General features: G+C 33.8%; 1 pseudogene; it reads left to right on the top strand.

Annotated features, from left to right (window-relative positions):
- LOC120120740 overlaps positions 1–22,394 on the top strand; it is a 59,160-nt pseudogene extending 36,766 nt beyond the window's left edge.
- The last annotated feature ends 2,221 nt before the right edge of the window (positions 22,395–24,615 follow it).

Genomic DNA, 24,615 nt, shown 5'->3' with positions numbered 1-24,615 from the left:
CAAACTCAATGCATTATAATTTCAATCTCTGACATATCAATGTCATGTCAATTTATAAAAATATGATATAATATCATGCTGATAAAACAAGGTCGACTTATCGCAAGTCTTCCTAATGATGTATAAAACATTCATGTATAATTTCATGCATGTATTGCACTCACCTTGACACTTTATAATTTTCCAAAATATAAGCCTCACTATTGTCCACAATAACCCTTTTCTTTTATACTCGAATAGTTTTGAACACCGAGTAAATCACAATCTGTACAAAATATAAATTCATACCTATATATGTTAGTATTGTACTAACATAAAAATATTTCCAAAATAAATTCCATAATCATACTTCAAACTATTCACCACAAAATACTTTAACATTTATTAATTCTTTTTAGTATTGGAACCAACTTTTTCAATTTACTCAAAATGGTCCTTCACCATTTTACCACCTAAATCCTTAATACCAAAAATTCCAGCATACCACATCAATTATATAACACTTACACAACAATCCCTCAATTTTCCAAAATTTACGAATTGATCTCTAACTTTTCAAAATTTATGAAATGGTCCTCAAATTTTCTAAAACTTGTAGCATACTTCCTTCATCATTTTCAACCCATTTATAATTTTTCCATAATTTTCTCACTCAAACAATCCATGACCAAAACTCATAGAACAAGTTCTAAAAAGATTAAACATGTTCAAATCATCACACATGCTTGAATATGAATCTACTACCTCACAAACATCAAAATTCATCATCAATTTCATGATTCTTTATATGAACACAAACCCTTAAATTTGGGATCTTTGAACACCAACAAGATTACCATGCAATATTGGTACTAAAAGATAGAGTTTTTCATGTATAAAATTTTCTATTTACAACTTACTCAAAATCCTAAGTAAATTACTTGAAATTTGAGTTGAATCTTTCCCTTACCTTGAGAGAAAACCCACGGCTGATTTGGAGAAGAAGATAGCAAATTTGGATGCATTCATCTTATTTTACTCTATATTCACTATAAATGAATATTATATTCATTTAATTGGGATATGATCAAATCACCCTTAATGAATCTTCCTATTTACCATAAAACCATGACAACTCATCTTTATCATAATTCAAAGTCAAAGATGAAATATTTTGACTTTAAATTTCTGAATTTTCCCATGAAATTTCAAAACTTGCATTTTAGTCACTAAATTCCAATATTTCGATTAAATCTGAAAAATTGCATATTTCCATACCAAATTTATCTAATCCAAAATATTAAAATAATATTTCCAACTATTTTATAACATCCTTCAAATTTTTGTAAGATTCCAATTCAATCTGAAATTATCGATTCCTTACCGGTTTTAACCATTTCACATTTTTCTTTACCGAATTCCAAATTCAAAATATAATTCCATAAAACCCCACTCTCAAGAGTAAACTATCTATTTATGAAATAAAATTCTTTTCAAGAACTTTAGTACTTAATTTCCTAAAATTTCTTCCAATTTTTATACTTTAACCATCAAACTTTCAAAAGTTACATTTTGGTCAGTAACCAAAATTTGGGGTATTACACGAATCCTTCAAAATGAATCATTGATAACGCATACCATTTTTTGTCTTACAAATGATTTTTCTTAAAATTATTTTAAAGTACGTTTTTAGGTATTCGACCTACCTAGCCCAAAGGTCGATGGCAACTCCCAAATCAATTTAATCAAAATAAACACAAAATTTTTACTTTTCCCAAATAAGTCATAAATTTGAGGTTTCAAAAGTTATCTTATGATTCTTTCGTTGAATTTTTTTTATTATTATACATTCTTTATGTAAATAGTTATACTAATGTTTAAGTTCATGTTTTCAGCTTCACCAAAATTTCTCTCGAGAGTTTTTCTTTTATTTTTTGTTGTTTTATTTGGTCGAAGGTTTGTGTGTTCCTCCTCACACACCTCACGTGCATATGACATAATCTCCATACCCGAGCTTCATCCCAAGTAAGTATGGGTACACATACCTTATACCTTCGTAGGAAATTATTCCTCATATGGGTATAGGGAAGTGAATCCCCTAGAATTTAACCTAGATCTGTTTAATCCTATAATGAGTGAGGATTGAGGGTTTGGCAGCCCAATGAGGAACCAATAGCAAGGACAATTTGAGTATACTTTCCCTGTTAGAGCCGAAACCATTCATGTAGTGAACCATAGAATGGTCACCCTAGGTAGGGCCATACAGAACCTCTGTCTGTTAGTACGTACAAAAATAAGTAAACATATAGGAGGATCGACTCTCAACCTTTACATTTTTCTTTAAATTCATAGAATTGATTTCTTTCCGAATGAAAGTTATAAACTAGATACCATGCGGATAAGATTAATTTCTTGAAATAAATCATTTTGGGTAGAAAGCTTGTCCATATAGGATTGTTGTTTAATAAAAGTATGCTTAGGTAGATATCATGATTGGGTAGGTGCTATATTTATCTTTAAATATAATCTTTTAACCCTATTGATTATCTTGCATGTACTAACTCATTTCTTCTCATTTTTGTGTCATTTATCGCCTTTTTTGCATTGTATGTTCATGACATAATGGAATGGCATTGATCCCTAATTGACTATCGAATAGAAATATTTCATAAAAGGGAGTAAAAAGTTTCAATCAAATAGCCGAATACACAGACGTACACTGATGGCTAAAGGAAGTCCATAGAGAACAAAGATAAAGCATCAACCTATTTTAGATCAAGCGAGAGCATGTTTGTAAAGATGGACTATATTGTAATAATGTAGACTTTTGTCTCTAATGAAACTTGTTTTGGATATCCATCTTTGGGACTAACACTTTTTGCAATCGCATTTGCATTTTTGCATTATGCATGGTATTTATTTAGGCATATTTACATGCATTAATCATGGATACATGGATTTATTTAGGCATGATGTATCGCCATATGTTGCTACCAGAAAGCTCAGGGCACACCACTGATAATTGTAGGGCATTGAAGCGCAAGGTCCAAAATCTGATTGATTCAGGGGCATGAACATTCGATGTATAATGGGGCATTATGATCAGGAGTGGGCTACGACATCCGTCAAGATTTTTTTTTTGCAATCACATCAAAAGCATTTTATCTTGTTTGAACTTGTTTTTCTTTCTTTCTTCCTATGTTTAAATGTTTGTAAGTCATTTGACATTAGAACATTTTAAATAAAATGTTACCTTCTGAGCTTATAAGAAATGAGAAAATTTTAATCTTGAAATTCTTTTAATATCAACTCAATTAAAAGCTCTTTAATAATTGAGGTTATAAATATTTGACAAATGACAATATTGAACTTCTACAAAACAAGAACCCTTAATCCTAATCCAAAAGCTACACCCGAATATCACACCCTTCTATTATTGGGACCAAGATAACCATTGTTGAGTTAATCGATTGACAGAATCGACCAAGAGGGGGTGAATTGGCAATTAAAATTTTGGTGGAAGCTTTTGCAGAAAATTGAAAGTAATTGCACAGCGATTTAGAGTGGTTCGACTTTATCAACCAAAGTCTACGCCCACTACCTTAGCTATCCACACTATGGATTTTCCAACAAATTCACTAATTTGTTCTTTCTTTTGAGGACAAAGACTAACCTTAAAGCTCCCTCAAGAATTATACCCCAAATTCTTGAGCACACTCTTTTTCAAAGAGAAATACACAAATTTGCAAAATTAAAAGGAAAACCTCACAAGGTAAGATGTTTGCACAATTCTAGAATAAGAAAAGAACACTCACAAATAATTACAAATGAGCACAAATGGTGTTCTTTGAAAGCAAAATGAATATTGAAAGGAAAATTGGCTTGATTTGCACAAACTTGGTGTTTGATGCTTTCTCTCTTGTTTCTCTATGATTTCTTATCAATCAAAGGCTTCAGAACTTGTTTAAATACACCTTGAATAACTTATAAACGTTGGGGATGATTAGTGAAGATCATATAGCCGTTTTAGTGTGAAAATAATTAATAAAACAGCTTGGAGCGTGGGGGAATCGGTACCCCCCTATGGGGAATCGGTTCCCTAAGTGTAAAATTCAAATATTTCGACCGTTATACAAGGGGGAATTGGTACCCCCTGGGGGGGAATCGATACCCCTTGGGGGGGAATCAGTTCCCTCTGAGCAATCTGGAATTTTTGGCTTTGAAATGGTTCGAAATACTTTGTAAAATTATTTTGAGATTGTTTTAAGATTAAAACTTAATTTTACACTTGAGTAAGGATTAAAAATTATTTTTGAAAGATTTGGAGTAATGTTTTGATATTTGAATAGTTATATTGAATATACTTAGAAAATCATTTGGAAAATCTTAAAATTCATTTAACTTAATTTGTTATTTCGAAATATCAATATGTTTTCAACAATCTCCCCCTTTTTGATATAACAAAACATTTTAGTAATTTTAAGTTTTGAAATCAAGTTTTGAAATTACTCCCCCTTACTTTAACACTTCTCCCATTTATCATTTAAATTTAAAACACATTTAACACTTCTCCCCCTTTTTGTTAAATCAAAAAGACATTTTAAAGAATTTAAACAAGGTTTTGAAATCATTTAGCCAATTGATTATATATAATATAAGCTGCTAAGATCACAAGCAAGAGAAATGTTAGCCATTAGTTTCATAATCAATATTCATAATTAATGTGACATGGCAAAATTGGTCATATATCTAAAATGAAGTAAATGATGCAATAATGAATAAATTTAATCACACCAAATAGATAAGTTCTCACCATTCATAAATCCAAACAAATTCAAAATCAATCAATCCACAAATTCAAACATTCCAAAATATTCAAAATGTTAAAAAAACAAGTTTGGAGTTCAAAGCAAAACATAGAATCACATATCAGGATCAGGAGGAGGAAAACGAGCTCGCATAGCGGCCATTTCGTGAGTGAGTTCATTAATACGCGCGTTGGTTGCTTCGTTGTTTGCACGCATCTCCTAAAGAATTTCTAATTGTTGAGCTCCCATTATTGATAAATGAGACTCTATAGAAGTAAATCGCGAATCCATGGTAGCAAATCGAAAATCGAATGTCTCCATAAAGGATTGAAAATATGGAGGCATTTGATGCGTTTGTTGTGCTTGCTCCTCGGGTTGCTCAGGCTCATCTTCAGCTTCATCGATGTCTCGTATTAATTGCTCAAGCTCGAGATTGTCATCAGCTTCTGGTGGAGCTCGTGAAGAACTAGCTCCCAGAGTATTTGCAGAGGATCGAACCCATTCACCGGTTTCCTTATCCTTTATCCATCCTGCTCTCGTTAAGGAAAGAAGATTAATTTGTTTCTTAAGGGAAAAAACGACATCTAGACCGACTCTGAGCCCAGCTTTGGAAAATAGATTACTCAAAATGCAACCGTAAACTAGAGATGAACATAGCTTCTTATTAGGAACAAGATTTACGGTTTCAACAATTTCAGCAAAAATAATCTGAGGTAGTTTTATTTTAATATTGTTTTCAAAACAATGTTACCACCAAAGAGCTAAGGCTCTAAGAGTAGAATAACGACCTCCAGATGGTCGAAACCACCAAGAAATCATTAGATGAAGAAAACGTTCATGAAGGTCTAAGACACTTGCACTATCCCTTCTTTTATAACAAGATCCTAAGATTTGTTTTTCATTTGAAATACCATCGTTATCTAATCTGAATGTATTGGTTATGTAAGCCGAGTCAATATATAAGAATTGTCCTAGGAGGTAGGAACAAATTCCTATGGTTTCGGTTTCAGTTTGGTTTTTAACACAAACGACATTAGAATAGAAAATACGAACAAGTTGATGGTAGACAATGGGTTCAAGATCAAAAAGTTTGTCAAATTTCCACTCTTGTAAAAGAGGAAGATATTTAAAATTAATATCTAACATAGCTTGACGAGAAGGAATATGTTCTTCTCTAATTTTGTAAGAGTCGAAATATTGATAATACCAAAAACGATGATTTCTAGGACCAGGATGATTGAAGCACGAATTTTGGATAGTCAAATTAGGATCAATGGGATTAGGATTAAGAATTGGATTTTGAGGATTTGGAGGTGGATTTGGTTGACGGTGTGAGCGACTAGATGATGACCTAGCACGTTTAGGACTGGACATGGTTTAGGAAATCATAATAGAATGGATAACCTGCAATTTAGAAAACACATGTATGCAATTCAATCAATCCCAAAACTCAATTGAGTCCTCAATATTTCAAGGTTCTCTAAATCAATCCTAATGGGCAAAGTTTTTGAAAACTTTTGAAAAATATAGTTTTGAGAAACAATATATGTATAGTTTTTATAACAACAACATAATTCAATCAAAACACAATAATTTGAAAATCAACACAAATTTTTTTTTATATATTTTTTATTTCGAAAATTTAAAAAATTTTGGAAAATTCTTGTGTTTTTGATGAAATTAGTTGTGATATCTAGTTTCTAATCACTAAACAATCAATGCCCGATCTAAAGTTCATCCTAGAACTAATTAAAACTAGTTCTATGTTCATAAATTGATGAAATAGAAGTTTTTGAAAAATACCTTGAAGGATTTCGGATTTGAGTGAGATTAGATGAAGTTTGCACATTTTTGATGATTTCAACAGGTTTAGAAGATGATATTTGAAGTGAATTCCGATTAAGAACGTTGATTTGAGGCAAAAATTGAGATTTGAGAGAGTAGAGGAGTGATAGGCGGCAAGGAAGAGAAGAGAATAGGGTTTGAAGTTTTGAAGGGTTCTGCCCGTATATATCTAGAACCCCAGGGGGTATCGATTCCCCTGTGGGGGGAATCGGTTCCCCTTCAAAGGGGGAATCGGTTCCCTCATGGGGGGATCGATTCCCTATGCACCAAAATGCTAAAATCTAATTTTAAACACCCAAAATGCTAAATTAATTTCCTCTAGTGGTATTGGCAACTCATATATTGAAAATTAATCATGTTCAAACAATTAAATTAATCTTTAAACGATATTTGAACATAAAATTAATTTTTCATCAAGAATCATAAACTCCCCCTAACTAATAGCAATGAATGCAATCAAAAATTACTATTATAAGCATTTTTCATTTATTCTTAAAAGTGCTAAAATTATTTTAAACACTAAGTGAAGATAGGCTGGTCAAACCTAATTCTCTCCTAAGTGTCCAAAATCTTTCCTTGTCTAAAGGTTTTGTGAAGATATCCGCTAATTGGTGCAAAGTATCAACAAATTCTAGAAATACATCTTCTTTAGTGACATGGTCTCTAATGAAGTGATGTCTTATTTCAATGTGCTTAGTTCTAGAGTGTTGAATGGGATTTTTAGTGAGACAAATAGCACCAGTATTGTCACACTTGATAGGAATGGTACCAACTTCAATTCCATAATCAAAAAGTTGTTGTTTTATCCATAATACTTGTGCACAACAACTACCAGCTGAAATGTATTCGGCTTCAGTGGTAGATAATGCAACACAATTTTGTTTCTTTGAAAACCAAGAAATCAGCATATTTCCAAGGAATTGGCAAGTACCAGAGGTGCTTTTCCTATCTAATTTGCATCCTCCATAATCCGCATCAGAAAAAGCATGCAAGCTAAAGCTAGAGTCTCTAGGATACCAAAGTCCTAAACTAGGAGTGTCTTTAAGGTATCTAAAGATTCTCTTAACAGTTAGTAAATGTGATTCCTTAGGGTGTGATTGAAATCTAGCACATAAGCAAACACTAAACATAATGTCTGGTCTACTTACAGTTAGATAAAGTAGAGATCCAATCATTGACCTATATAATTTAACATCTACACATTTACCTCCTTCATCTAAGTCAAGCTTTGTTAAAGAGCTCATTGGAGTGTCATGAGGTTTGCCATTTTCCAGTCCAACCTTCTTGAGCATATCTTTGACGTACTTAGCTTGATTGATGAAGATGCCATCTTTTCTTTGCTTGATTTGGAGTCCCAAGAAAAATGAGAGCTCCCCCATCATGCTCATCTCAAACTCACTTTGCATTAGCTTAGAAAATTCTTGGCAAATAACATTATTAGTAGAACCAAATATTATATCATCAACATAAATTTGAACTACTAATAAATCTTTACCTTTATGCTTTAAAAACAATGTAGTGTCAACCTTCCCTTTTGAAAAACCTTTTTCAATTAAAAAACTTGACAATCTTTCATACCAAGCTCTAGGAGCTTGTTTTAAACCATAAAGAGATTTTGTCAATTTAAGAACATGGTCCGGAAATTTTGAATCTTCAAAACCTGGAGGTTGTTCCACATACACTTCTTCCTTTATAAAACCATTTAAAAATGCACTTTTAACATCCATTTGATATAATTTAAATTCATGAAAACATGCAAATGCTAATAACATTCTAATTGCTTCCATCCTAGTTACGGGAGCGTATGTTTCATCATAGTCTATGCCCTCTTCTTGAGTATACCTTTAAGCAACAAGTCTAGCCTTGTTTCTCACTATATTACCACTCTCATCAAGCTTATTCCTAAATACCCATCTAGTACCTACAGTAGATTTATTACTAGGCCTTTCAACTAATGTCCATACTTTACTTCTCTCAAATTGATTTAACTCTTCTTGCATAGCCATAATCCAATGTTCATCATTTAATGCTTCTTTAATATTCTTAGGCTCTATGCATGAGATAAATGCAACATAATTACAAATATTTCTAAGAGAAGATCGAGTTGTTACCCCTTTGGATAGATCACCTATAATTTCACCATCCTTGACATAGTTGTACTCTCTTGGATAAGATACTTCCCTTTCTTCAATGGTTGGATTCTCAAGAGGATCATGAGTTTCTTCATTTTTCGTTTCTTCCTTTGATGATGGTTCTCCAACGTCATGTCTAACGTCATTTATAACACCTACATCATCATTCACACAAGAATCCTTCCTCGGAAAGGGATTATCATCGAAAACAACATGTATAGACTCTTCTACAACTAAAGTTCTTTTATTAAATACTCAGAATTTAATGAATAACCCAAAAAAATTCCTTCATCACTTTTAGCATCAAATTTGCCAAGGTTCTCTTTACCGTTGTTTAAAACAAAACATTTACATCCAAAAGGATGAAAATAGCTAATGTTAGGCTTTTTATTTTTTAAAATTTCATATGGAGTTTTCTTTAAAATTGGCCTAATCATTACTCGATTTATAACATAACAAGCGGTATTTGTGGCTTCCGCCCAAAAATATTTTGGCAAATTATTTTCACAAAGCATGGTTCTAGCCATTTCTTCTAAAGTTCGATTTTTCCTCTCAACAACTCCATTTTGTTGAGGGGTTCTAGGTGCTGAAAAATTATGGCTAATACCGTTAGAGTTACAAAATTCAGTAAATCCAAGATTTTCAAATTCAGTTCCATGATCACTCCTGACACTAGTTATAGAGTAACCTTTTTCATTTTGGATTACTTTTGAAATGTGATGAATTGTTCTAATGCTTCATCTTTAGTACTTAAAAATAGAACCCAAATATATCTAGAATAGTTATCTACCAAGACAAATGCATATTGTTTTCCACCCAAGCTAGTAGTCCTAGTTGGCCCAAAAAGATCTATATGGATCAATTGTAATACTCTACTAGTTGATACGTCATTAATGGATTTAAAAGAAATTCGCTTTTGTTTTCCTTTAGCACAAGCATCACAGATTTTATCATTATCAAATTTAAGCTTAGGTAACCCTCGAACTAAATCACCTTGAATTAGCCGTTGCAAAACACTCATACTAGCATGTCCTAGTCTCCTATGCCATAACCAACTATCATGTTCATCCTTAGCCACTAGGCACAAATTAGTCATATCAATAGAATCTAAATGCACCATGTATATGTTTCCTATTCTATGACCAACAAGCATAATCTGATTAGATGCAATGTCAATAACTTTACAACCATTAATATCAAACATGATATTGAATCCTTTATCACCAAATTGACTAATACTCAATAGATTATGCTTTAATCCATTCACATATAAAACATTCTTAATTTGTATGGAAGAGGTATTACTGATAGTACCAATACCTTCAATGTGACCTTTTGAATCATCACCAAAAGTCACTTCTCCTCCATTTTTGGCGTTAAGCTTAATGAACCGGCTTTTGTCTCCGGTCATGTGTCTTGAGCATCCACTATCAAGGTACCATGAGTTTGAATTTGTTTATCGTGCCTTGTAGCAATGCTCCTTTTCCTACAAACATAGATTAATTTCTAATTTTTGGTACCCAAATTCTTTTGGGTCCATATTCATTAGTTTCCAAAATCCTAGTCCCCTTAGGTATCCATTTGTGTAGGATATCCTTATCTTTAGTAGTAATGAGCTCCTTAGGAACCCATATACTTCTAATGATTTTTCCATTAGAGGTTCTTTGGGGACCTCTATGATTGTAGTTTTTAAAACTTTTTCTAACAAAGTTGGATTTTGAATTTTCTCCACTTTCAAAATGTTTTGTTCCAACTTTATCAAAAGAAGCTTTAAGATCATCAATTTTCTTTTGATGATCATCATTGACCTTTGAAAGTAAATTTTACAAATGTAAATTTTTCTTTTCAAACTCTTCCAGTTTGATTTGCAAATCTTTGATTTTACTTTCAAGATCGTTGTTGGTTTTGGATATGAGTTTATTTTCATTTTTCAAATTTGAAACATCATTTTTGTATTTTAAAAACAATTTCTCATAATCCAAAGCCAACCCATTATATTCCTCTAATAGCTCATCATAGGATAAATCATCAAAATCAGATGAGTTAGAGGTTACCTTAGAATCTTCCCCGAATGCCATCAAGCACAAGTTTGCTACTTCTTGTTCCTCTTCATCGGAACCTTCTTCATCGCTCCATATAGCCACATGAGCCTTGTGCTTATTCTTTGATTGACCCTTCCTCTTTAATTGTGGGAATCATATTTGACATGCCCTGGCTTTTTGCATTCATAGCAAATAATCGGGTCCTTTTCTTTTGGTTCATTTTTGAGGCCTTCATTTCGTTTGAATTTTCTTCCTCGGTAAGGTCTCAACATTTTTCTGAACCGTTTGGCAAACAATGCCATTTTCTCGTCATCGTCATCTTCATCCAAATCACTCTCATTTTTTGTGGATTTGAGAGCAACTCCAATGTTTTTCTTCTTTTCCTTCTCCTTTGGTGTCTCTTTAATCTTATCAAGGTCCACCTCATCTTCAAGAATCATTTCATGAGTGAGGAGTGAACCGATTAGCTCTTCAAGAGTTAAGGATGTTAGATCCTTAGACTCGATGATTATCATCTTCTTTGATTGCCACGATTTTGGGAGGGAGTACACTAACTTCCTCACAAGCTTTTCATTTGAAATGATCTCTCCATATGATTTGAGACCATTGACAATCGTTGAAAATCTATCCGTCATAGCTTTGATATCTTCATTTGGTTTCATCCTGAAATTTTCATAGCTATGCTTTAGAATACTAATTTTAGATTTCTTTACCTCATCGGTACCTTCATGAGTGACTTGAAGTTTGTCCCATATTTCTTTGGCGGTTGTACAAGATGAAACTCTTCCGTATTTATCTGGTCCAAGAGCACAAAATATGATATGGATAGCTTTGGAGTTGAGCTGGAACATTTTTGTCTCTCCTTCACTCCATAATCTTGGATGAGTGAGAGGCTTGAAGTATCCTTCTTCTACGACATTCCATGCTCCCATGTCACTTGCTTGAATGAAGTACATCATTCTATTCTTCCAATAGGCATAGTTAGCCCCATTAAAGAAAGGAGGCTTGTTGACGGGCATCGAATCGAGACCGGAATCGAAGTTTGAAGCGGAGGCCATTGATGACTTTGATTATCGATATAACTCTTCCCGAATCGACTCAAGAGGTGATTAAACCTTGAAATGAGTTAGGCTCTGATTCCAATTGTTGAGTTAATCGATTGACGGAATCGGGCAAGAGGGGGGTGAATTGGCAATTAAAATTTTGTTGGAAGCTTTTGCAGAAAATTGAAAGTAATTGCACAGCGATTTAGAGTGGTTCGACTTTATCAACCAAAGTCTACGTCCACTACCTTAGCTATCCAACCTAAGGATTTTTCAACAAATTCACTAATTTGTTATTTCTTTTGAGGATAAAGAGTAACCTTACAGCTCACTCAAGAATTATACCCCAAATTCTTGAGCACACTCTTTTTCAAAGAGAAATACACAAATTTGCAAACTTACAAGGAAAACCTCACAAGGTAAGATGTTTGCACAATTCTAGAACAAGAAAAGAACACTCACAAATAATTACAAATGAGCACATATGGTGTTCTTTGAAAGCAAAATGAATATTGAAAGGAAAATTGGCTTGATTTGCACAAACTTGGTGTTTGATGCTTTCTCTCTTGTTTCTCTATGATTTCTTATCGATCAAAGGCTTCAGAACTTGTTTAAATACACCTTGAATCACTTCTGAATGTTGGGGATGATTAGTGAAGATCATATAGCCGTTTTAGTGTGAAAACAATTAATAAAACAGCTTGTAGTGTGGGGGAAACGGTACCCCCTATGGGGAATATGTTCCCTATGTGTAAAATTCAAATATTTTGACCGTTATACAAGGGGGGAATCGGTACCCGCTGGAGGGGAATCGGTTCCCTCCGAGCATACTGGAATTCTCGGAGCCAAACCATTCAGGGGGAATCGGTACCCCCTTGGGGGGAATCGGTTCCCTCTGAGCAATTTGGAATTTTTGGCTTTGAAATGGTTCGAAATACTTTGTAAAATTATTTTGAGATTGTTTTAAGATTAAAACTTAATTTTACACTTGAGTAAGGATTAAAAATGATTTTTGAAAGATTTGGAGTAATGTTTTGATATTCGAATAGTTATATCGAATATACTTAGAAAATCATTTGGAAAATCTTAAAATTCATTTAACTTAATTTGTTATATAGAAATATCAAAATGTTTTCAACAACCATCCACTACTACGAAGAGATAATAAAAGGGCTTGGCATTCAGATATGTGTTAGTAGCGGACAAAATGGGGCATCTCATGTGTATGATCTTGCAAAGCTTATTAGATTATACTTCTGTGGATGACGTTTGATGATGATCATGATCTTCATAGATGGAATAGTTGAGTAGATGAATTTAGTTTAGGTCAGTTGCTTAGAAATTTAACTCTAAAGATGAAATTCCCTTACCTCCAACGACACCCAAACTATAATAGATACTTCTTAACGAGCTTAAGAAATCTTGAATCCTGATACCTATAAAATTAATGAAATATTTTTATAAGGTGAATGCAATAAACCTAGAGCTATTCCACCAAAGCAATTGGTTAAAGAGATAACTAAAAAGCCTAGATTTATGAATAGATTTTATTCAAATCCTGACATTGATCAGATACATGGCAGTTCGGTGTTTGATCTATTGTGGATGTCAGGTCAAAGACTTTGTGACAAGATGAATCCCTCGGCTATGCCAAAATAATGCCAAACTAACCTGTCAATCCTGAAACTTGTCAAAGAATTGTAACTATGAAAGATTAAAAGAGCAGTTAATTCTTTTGATATTCAATGAACTCATGTTTTGTGATTTACTTCAATTGTGAGCCCAAAGATGGGACATTATTTTAGTTTATTCAACAATAAAAATCCACATATTCTTTTAATTTCTTCATTGAATTTTTTCAAAGGAAGAAAATCATTTTCAAACAAGATAATCTCTCCAGAAGTATATCTATGAATTGAACAAATATCTCTCAGACACAGAAGTTCATGATCGAAGTTGGGGCAAGGGAAGCCGAAATTTTTGGAGGCAAAATTTGTTGGGGCAAGAAGTACAAATTGTCACAAGTCGAAGTTTGCAATAGTAATCTCTGGTGGAAAATGAAGACAACCAAATCAGGAAGAGCATGAAAAATGATGGTGCGTCCATTCCTGACTATTGGTCAAGAAAGCATGCATCAACATAAACATACACGTCACAAGAATTTGAACATTTGCATCATACATTCATCATCACATGCAATAAAGCTTTGTTTCCCCTCTCATAAGGATGTCTTTATAATCTCTTTTGAGAAACTAATTTCGTCTTTCTCAAGATTATTAATCTAAGAACATCAATCTAGCCTTTCTTAAGATTGCTTTCCCTGAAATACTTATTTCATTTTTCTTAAAGGCCATTTTCTCCTCTCACGAGGACATCATCTAATTTTCCTTTCTCAAGATCATTTTGTCCTCTCATGATGAAAAATTCAAAAAGTCATTTTTATTAAAAATCAAAAACATGAAATAAACTTCATCTTGAAATCCATAAAAAATCCAAGATAGTCATTCATAAATGCATCATTTTTATAGATCTTTTAGGAAAGTAAAGTTTGGTGATGACTAGACGTCCTCAACATGAAGGAACAACGTCGTTCACATATTTGACGTCCTAAAATGAATGATCAGATCTTCTGAAGGCAACTAGATCTCCCCAACATGAAGGAGCAAATTGTCTGTCACCTTTGAGACAGTTTCTCTTGAAACAGATTTTGTCTCACTTGAGAAAATTTCTCTTGAAACATAAACCTTTGAGATTGTTTCTCTTGAAACCAATTTCGTCTCACTTGAGACAATTTCTCTTGAAACATAAACCTTTGAGATTGTTTCTCTTGAAACATAAACCTTTGAGATTGTTTCGCTCGAAACAAAGTTTCATCTCGCTTGAGACATTTTCTCTTGAAACATAAACCTTTGAAGTTGTTTCTCTCGAAACAAAGTTTTATCTCGCTTGAGACAATTTCCATTGAAGCCCAAATTTTGAAGTTGTTTCACTTGAAACAAAATTGATCTCACTTGAGATTATTTTCCTAAAAACAAATTTCGTCTCGCTTAAGACAGTTTTCCCTCGAAACACAAATTTTGAAATTATTTCATTTAAAATAAATTTTGTCTCACTTGAGATAGTTTTCCCTTGAAACGCAAATTTTGAAATTGTTTCACTAGAAACAAAGTTTCGACTCACTTGAGATAACTTCTCTTGAAACAAATTTCTTTTCACTTATTTGTTTTCACTCAAATGTAGAATATTTGACAGGAATTTGAGGAGTTAGCAGAGAATTTCATTTCACAACCCCATGTAGAAGAATAAGATTTCATTTTAAATCAATCGTAAAAGAATAGGGATCAACAATTCCAATGGAAGGGTTCACAATGAGGAGAACTTGTAGCTCGGGAATTCAAGGAGATCAGGACAAAAATGGTGCTTTAAATCTTTGCTCTATTCTTTTTCCACAACAACGAGCAAGGAGGAGCTGTTGTAGTCACCATCTTTGTGCTACCACTACCAAGTTTACAACACCATACCCCAAGCCATCCCTTCTCCACGCCAGTAGCTTCCCCACCATGCCCTGATTGCCAACTGCGACGAGATGAGTCCCCTCTCCTCGTCAAAAACCAAATCATCAAGTAAATTCACCAAATCAACAAGTAAAACTAATTTTTATTTTTGAAATATGTAATGTGTTACAAAAACCCCCAAAAATCATATTGTAAAGGAGAGAACAACAAAAAAAGTGAAGGAAAAAGAACTCAACCTTACTTTCGGTCATTAGTGATTCCTAGCGACTGGAACCTTCTTTACAACATCCGAATGGTGAAAAGTTACATATTGACGAGGAGACCAACATACTTCAGAATGACGACGATCTGATGGTCCGATGGTGAGATCAGAGGCAAGGTTTATTTTGGATTTCAAAGGCTACCGATGGTGGTGGTCAGTGTAGCGGCAAACGACAGCTAGCGATGAGGCCTTTCATCGGTTTCTGGAAAATACAGAGAAAAGGGAAAAAGTTTTTTATTTACAAAAGAGTGAAGTGAAGATAAAAAATTTAAAAAATAGAGGTCATTTTGAGGCCCTATACCCGCATGTTTCGATAGCTAGGGTATATTTGCACACCAAGTCCTTCGCAGTTTATAAACCTTCCATTTTCACCATTAAATGAAACTTTGTCCTCTTTATTTTGAGCCTCATATTTACTTTACATATTATTTTCATCACTGTTTCTTTGATAATATATTTATGCATATATTTATGACTTGGACATTTTACTTCAATTCATTTATGCTTTGGTAGTGTATATTTTTGTTGTTTCATTTTAGTCCCTCATTCTTGTCTTAAAAGATGAATGTTGAGTTTATACTTTATACCTTAGGATTCATATTTTGTTCGATTTAGTCACTGCCTTTGATTTAGTATTTAAGGTTTAATGGTTTTATCGCATATTCTATCCTTAATATTTTGTTTCTCTTATGGTTTAATCTTTGAATAATGTGGTTCTTGTTTCCTCTCATTTTTACTATGTATATATATTAAAGTGTATGTATTTTTTTATTTATATTTTTATTTATTTATGTGTATTTTATGCATATGCATATTTTAAAAACTCTCATGAAATGCTATAGTTGTTTTCTATTTTTATAAATGTTTTTTACTCGTATTCTTTCAAGAACACTCTATCGTAGAATGGGCGTGAAAAGCACTGCTTGAGCGAAGTAGTGCGATACGATATTCGAACGAAAAGTAAAGTTGAAATAAATGAAGTTTATTTTTATAAAAATGATAATTAATTCATTTTTATTTTAATTCAAATGATGCAATACATGTTTCTTTAAATAGTAAGTTATTTTACGCTATTACTAATATTCAATTTACATTTGATTTGCGGTTTTTGATAACGTTGAGGAGGGAACATTTCTTGTATAAAGGAGAAATAGATAGAATAGTCTTCCCATTAGGTATGTGCAAATCCCGTGATTTATTCTCAAATTAAGGAGTGTTCTCTAATAATTAATTCGAAATAAATTAATTAATATTCAATAAAGGATCACACTTTAAATATTGATTCGATTTTTTTTAATTTCCACCACGATAACATACAAGCGATTAGGTACTAATTTTTTGGCGTTGTGGGGGTGCTAACCCTTCTCAACGCATAATCGACTCCTGAATCCTTCAAAATGAATCTTTGATAACGCAAACAATTTGTTGTCTTAAAAACGATTTTTCCTAAAATTATTTTAAATGGCGCTTTAACGTATTCGACCTACCTAGCCCAAAGGTCAATGGCGACTCCCAAATCAATTTAATCAAAATAAACACAAAATTTCGACTTTTCCCAAATAAGTCATAAATTTGAGGGTTTCATTGAAAAAGTATTTGTTCTTCAAAAAAGACGTTACGACATATATAATATATAATATTTAATAATTTCGATTAATTCTATTAATTAACCAATTTTGAACCAAATTAACCGGTTCCCTGACCGAAATAATTCGTTGACCGACTGAATTAACCAAACTAATTTGGTTCGGCCGGTTAATTTGGTTAAAACCGAATAGTAAACACCCTAAAAACTAACCTAACTCTATAAGAATCCTAAATCCTAAACCACTATCCTAGACAAAAATCGAAGGTGGTTTAAAATAGGGAAGGCATTTTCCATCCAACATGCTTTTCAAAGATATTACATGTATGCAGAATGTACACCGTAAAAATGGTTTTTTTTTTTATGATGATGATGAAGAAGATGCACAAGCCTTAACTATTTACAATACTTAATATAAGGAGGGCTTAAAATATTCCTTTCAATCAAAGGTACGATGAGAGCAAAAGCAATAGAGAAAATGTTCAGCACGTAATTCTATGGAAGAGGAAGTTTAGCCATTCCATCAGTCACCATATTTCCTTAACAAGGAGTATAAAAAATTCTATATACCAATTACTGTTACAAAATGAGAAAATAGCTCGAACAAAGGGAAATAAATCACAACCCAACTTTGAATCATTGAGAAGACGAATGGTTTGTAGATTGCCCAACTGAATTTGTAGAAATTTCAAACCATGAGACCAAACATGTAAATCAATATAGATAGTCCAGAGCTCAGGTTGAAGGGGGAAGTTATGCCAATCAATTTATGAAAACCGGTTATCCAGGCCCTCTCACTTGATCGAATACCCCACAAACAAAGCAAAACCTAGTGATTGCGTCAATCGCTGCATTAGTATTGAGACAACAATAGATATCACGCGAGGAATTCCACTTCATAATTGTCGCTTGAAGGGCAACAGAGGAATCTGCAGCCGGACGAGTGGTATAAAGTGTAAAGATCAATCGTGAATCAGGCAAAGAACATCCTGCATGGTCGAACAAGAATCGGTGAACAAGAACCAGTTCCTACAATTCTAAGTTTGCCATAATTATTTCATATTATTTTAATTATATAAATATATTAATGGAACTTTTGGTGTTAGATAGATGAAATCTAAAAAAAAAAAATTAAATAATTAGATTCCACGAGACCTATATCTAGATAAATTCGTTAATATGTGGATAAATTTATGTGGACTTAATGAATTTATCCTATATTATAATAAATATCGTATTTATCAAAATAAAATTTAAATTAAATTATTGGGTCAAATAATTAACCCACTTGAATTATCAGTCTAATTTTGCCGAAAATTTGCGAATTAAACTTCCATTTTGTTATTTTTAAGTAAACGGTCAACCGAAGGTTAGCGCAAACCCGAGAGGAAGAGAAACAGAGGAGAAGACAGCCTTCAAGAATCTTCATAGCAGAGAGTATCAAGGTCACAAGAAGAAAGTAAGGTTTTTTCCCCGTTCTTTTACCTGTTTGTATGCGTCTCCTAATTAAAAATTTTGATTACCTTTTCCAAAGGTGCATTCAGTGGCCTGGAATTGTACGGGCACCAAGCTTGCTTCCGGTTCCGTTGAATCAAACTGCTCGAGTCTGGCATATTGAGCCTCACGGTCATGTAATCCCACTTATTCTTCCATCATTCTTCCCTTTCTGGGTAGTTTTCAATTTTCCACGGAAACCGAAGGAACAATTATCTCTGGCTATTTTGAATGCCGATTTTTTATTACATCATTAAGAATGAATTAGAAGTGGATTCCAGATGGGTCTTCGTTTAATCGTTCTGATGAGTATACTTTTGCTTATGCTTTTAGGGTTGTATAAATATGTAATTAATCTCTGTAATTCGGCAAATTTTTATATTTAGTCTATGTACTAAAGTGTTTTAAAAAAATTAAATCCTTTTGATTTAAAAATTCTAACCCACTCATTGACACTTTTAATGTTTTCCGCCAAATTTTGCTTACTATTGGATATGCTCACTGAGCTCAAAATGATTTGCTTCTAAAGTTGGTATATCCGCACAAGTTTATTGATGACAATCTTGACCTAGAAATACTAATGATATCCATGATTGGATTATGATCTTTAAATCATAAAAGAGAAGCTTTAATTTTTAGCTTTTTATGTATAGAGACCAAGTATCTAACTTCAATCAGGTACGAGGACGGATGATATATTTTTTCCTTTTAGGATAAACACACAGTAATAGGAGCAGTTTTTGATACCTTGGCAGCTAGCTACCTAAGCTTTTTGCATCCGTTTTATTGTATCCTGGATGTTGGAAATTTAATAATGTTTTGTTGCTAATGGCGATTTTGTAATGTTTGGTTCAGGGAAAGGCTAAAGATATTGAATTGAAGGGACACACTGATAGTGTGGATCAACTTTGTTGGGACCCTAAACATGCTGATCTCATAGCGACTGCATCTGGTGATAAGACTGTTCGTCTATGGGATGCTCGAAGTAAGTGAATGCTGTTTTATGTTATTGTTTGGAAAACTGAACTTGTAAGGGAAAAGGCATCTATAGCTTGTACGTCGTTGCTGTGATTCTTATGTTGAATATCATGAACACTACAGTGATTCTGAATGAAAAGCTGCGTATTGAATATCATCATCTCACTTAGTTGTTTAACCACCAGATAGTTGTTTACCTTTGCCTGCATTGGCTTTTGCAGGCGGAAAGTGCTCCCAGCAAGCAGAACTTAGCGGGGAGAATATAAACATCACTTATAAGCCTGATGGGACACACATAGCCGTTGGTAATAGGGCAAACTTTACTTTCCTATGTCACTTGGAACATTTTACATGCATTTGATTTTTAGTTTTCGTAGAGCAGTTTTTGTTGCATTGTTTCATCTCGATAACAAATTAGTTTATCATTGATCTTACTCTGTTTTATTTCTCTGAAGGATGATGAATTAACAATAATGGATGTTACAAAATTTAAGCCAATTCACAGGCGCAAGTTCAGTTATGAGGTATTGTTCAGTTTTTGCTAATTTGCTCTCTTCTCCTTGGTTATGTTATCACCTTTGAAGATGTGGATTTTGGTAATCAATTGATGCTTGGATTAGAGGCCTTGTTCTATAAGTTTTAGTTTTTACATAAAACATGTAAAGTACCGACCACTTTTAAGTGCACAATGCATTCACTTGATACATTATTGGCATTAATGGAATATCATCATCATTCTTTGGCCTTTTCAGAGTTAACTCTTTGGAAATAATGGTTAATCATCGAAAGCTAGAAATTGTTACTTAAGTTGTACAATTAAACGGATGAATAAAATTTCTATTATTCTAATTCATGTTGAGTCATGCACTTCTTTGTCCAAGTAAATAAAATTGCTTGGAACATGACGGGAGATATGTTCTTTCTGACAACGGGAAATGGTTAGAACATTTTCTTTGTTAGCAATTGTGCTTCACTCTTTGATTCAGAAAGTATTAATTATTTCTCGTTAGTTTAAAGGATGTTTATGTTCTACGTGATGGTTCTTCTTTTCTAAGGTACTGTTGAAATACTTGCATACCCATTACTTTTTTTTTTTGATAGGAATGGAAGGCCTCGTTAAAAACCCCATTCTTGATTAATGGAGCTTGATATTAAACTCCTTAATCAGCGGAAGGAGGAAAAGAGTGTCTTACATTTTATTAATAATAAAAAGTTACATAAGATTTAACCATTACACCAAACTGCAGTACATAAAACTTAAAAACTCCTCCTGCCCTAAAAACCTTTACAGTGGACCAGAAAAACCACAATTTACTCCTAACAATTAACCTATCTCAATCTTTGCTAACTTGTCTGCCTCCCCATTGCACGCCCTTGGAATCAACCTCACTGAATGTACCTTGCCAGTGATTAAAGTCAACATCTGATAAACTAGAGGCGAGAAAAAAACAGGAGCCATAATCGGGGCTTGAATCCATTCCACTGCAGACTTACAATCACTCTCAACAATCAACCTACCGACAGATTCCCAACGTGATGACAAAAATATTTCAATGCCTCTTTTCATAGCCTTTAACTCAGCAAGTGGAGGAGTTCCTTGACCAACATTCTCTGAAAAAGTCAAAAGTGTGCAGCCCTTCCAATCTCTTAAAATACCTCCTATTCCTCCACCCGAGCCATCTCGCCTAACAGCTCCATCAACATTCATCTTTAGAAAATCAACTGGGGGGGAATCCATCGAATGACACGACAGTCTTTAGGTTTTGATAAAGAAAACCCATCTGCAAGATGGATTACCAATCAGCACATCCTCCTGTATTGGTAGCTTAGGGAACTTGGCTAGGAACCATTTACTGGCAGATATTTTGCTGTTGGGAGTGCTGATTCCTTGGTTAGCCTTTGGGATATATCGGAGATGCTTTGTGTGCGAACATTTACTAAGCTCGAGTAAGTTTCTCCAGAATTCAAAACTTCTTTTCAACTTCAGTCATATTTTTCATTGGCATGAAATGACCATTTGTGCTCCCACAGGTGGCCCGTCCGGACAATAAGCTTCAATTACACAGGAGACTATATTGCCTCTGCCAGTGAAGATCTATTTATTGATATAGTATGCATTGGTTTGGGTTTCCTTATCCGTAAATAGTTCATAAAAACTATTGTATTCATGTTTCTGCTGTTGTCTGAAACAGTCCAATGTTCATACTGGGTGAACTGTGCATCAAATTCCTTGTCGAGCTGCCATGAATAGCGTGAAATGGAATCCAAAATACAATTTACTTGCTTATGCTGATGATGATAAGAACAAATATTCAGCCGATGAAGGTGTGTTCCGGATATTTGGCTTCGAAAGCAGTTAGTTGATGTAGTTCTTGAGCTCGAGTTGAATATTTGCCATCTTCTCTACAAAAACCCCGGGCCGATGCCCTGCCTTTAAATCTTATGTATTTTGGGATATGTAAACAATTTCGTTTTTTTAACAAACTTGAGTTCATCGGCCGCACATGTTGTGTGGCACGTGGATAATGAGTTAACTTATAGGCTTGTTTGTCAATTCTGACTTCTGAATATTCAGTCCGATGATAATACAGTGGAATACCCCGAGCCGATGCCCGACCTTATTCAGCTATTCAAAATGTACTGGAACTTGGGGGAAAGATGCACATCCGAGTTGATTTTAAGAAATAAAATGCACGACTATCTTTTTATTATTTGAGGCGGATAAGATTTTATTGTGCAGCTAGCCTAAAATTGATCACACAAGTCGTGTTGCCATTGAAGATCCCTTTTCTCAGGTTTGTCAAAATAATTTCAAATATGAACTGGGATTTTGGCTCTGAAACCGAGGAGTTGCTGGTTGAATGAGTCAGGTCAAGAAGGTTACACAATCGCCTCGGCAACACTGTAGTGGTGGAGTTAGGCTCATATATTTTCTGTGATTACAATCCTTCATTAACGGACCAAGATGCTTCATCCCTGATGAGAAGTCAACCCGGATTTGGCTGTAATCCTCAATTGAAAGCCAAACCCGAGAAGCAAACAAGAGCAATAGTGATCAGGTACTGAGACCACCGTGTCACACCCTTCGATTTAATCCCAAGCAATCAACAAGGATGCCCCAGAGCCCCGCATGGAGAGGGTGGGAGATTCCAATGTATATTTGGAAACCAACAAGCCAATCACCGTCTGAACTGCGAAGAAGGCCACCGACAACACCATGGTTGTTCTCGGGGTTGAGGGCACCATCCGTGTTTAGTGTAATCCATCATGTAGGCACTGGTTGCCATTGAATTTCCTTTGACTAGTTCAGAACATGATGATTCGGGTTGTAAGGAGGCGAAGAACGATAGTGGGAAGCCCAAGTCTTGTTGTAGTTGAAGATAGCATTGTTGGGAAGCATGCTTGTCGAGAAGATCGTCGAATTTCATCGCTTCCAAACCTTCCAAAGAAGAAAATAAAACATAAAATTCCAATTGATAGCAGTGCCTGTGAGGAGGGTAATGGAGTGAGGTTTTAGAGGAGCCATTCGTGAAGGGGAAGCTCGAAAAAATTGGGAATTTACTGGGTTTGGGGGATGGAGAGCCAAAGGTCTTTAGTTGGTTCACAGACACGGAGAATGTGCAGGGTAGTTTCATCTCCGGATCTGCAGACATGACAAGTAGGGTCATCGGTAATATGGTGGTGAAAACGACTGTGATTGGTGAAAAGTTTATTTCTTAATGATGAATATTTTATTTGGTTAATATTTTGTTATTAATTAATTTGTATTATCTTATTTTATAGTGCTACTTTAGGTTATTTATGTTTGAATATGTGCAGGACTCTATTTTCCAAATAAACAATTAAAAGGCGAATTAAACAATTTTTCCTATTTTTTGGTAGAAGTCAACACCAAAACTGATTAGAAGATCGATCCAAGCACAAACTCTAAATAAATTTATTTAGGAATTAAAAGTTGTAACTAAATTCAAACATCTTAGATTTTATTATTTATTTAATTAGGATTTTGGTTTGCTTATAATATCAATTAGGATTTTAATTATTTATTATTAGGATTTTTGGTTTAATATTTATTAGGAATTTAATGTTTTAATTTTCTTGAGAATTAGTATTTTATTTTCTTTAGGTTTTCTCAAGCTATAAATACCCATCAGGGTGAAGCTTGTAGATGTACAAGTTTAGAATTCAGTATAGAATTGGTTCTGGCTTTTCTTCGTTTTAGGTTTTGAGTTTAATAAAATTATTTTTCTTTTTCATCTTCTTTCTTTCTACATGCCAAGCATGATCTCTACCATGCTTGGCTAAATTTCCTTTAGCTGATGGTTAAGTGAAGACTCAATCCATTCTCGTGAGAATTGCAGAAGCGATTCATATCTTCATATTTCTTTCTTGATTTTTGGTAGACAAGGGGAGGTAATCAACCTTCCTTCAAACATCTCAACATTTTCAATCCAAAGAGCGTGCATTGGTTTGATCGAAGTTTTGATGTACAGTTGGGGAGGAGAATCGGCTCGTAGAAAGTTCGATTCCCTAAGAACAAACTTAGCAGCGGTCTGCTAAGGGAAATCAAGATCGGGTTAGATTCTCATTGAGACACCATAATCCAAGCACGTGTTTTTCCAATTCCAAGCCAGCATTGGCGTTAATATCGATAATCCAAACATGGGCTAAATTTCACGAATTGGATTTGGAAATTAGTTCACCAGAGAGAAGAGCAAGTTACAAGGGTTGAGCCTTATAGACTGCAACTAGCAAGTATCCAGAGTAAAATTTATTTCACTGATCGAGACAGATTGAGGCGAAGCGAAGCTGGAGGCTATCTCTCATCTTAATTATTTCTTTACAATTTACTTTTCTTTTTTCTTAATTTTATTTTATTTTTTTCTTTAATTTTATTTTTTTTAGTTTACTTGATTATTTTAAACCATTTTT

The sequence above is a fragment of the Hibiscus syriacus genome, unplaced genomic scaffold (assembly GCF_006381635.1).
Source record: "Hibiscus syriacus cultivar Baekdansim isolate YM2019G1 unplaced genomic scaffold, ASM638163v2 tig00110346_pilon, whole genome shotgun sequence".
Classification (NCBI taxonomy): domain Eukaryota; kingdom Viridiplantae; phylum Streptophyta; class Magnoliopsida; order Malvales; family Malvaceae; genus Hibiscus; species Hibiscus syriacus.
The sequence above is the reverse complement of the archived record's forward strand: the minus strand, read 5'-3'. Positions and strand labels throughout refer to the sequence as shown.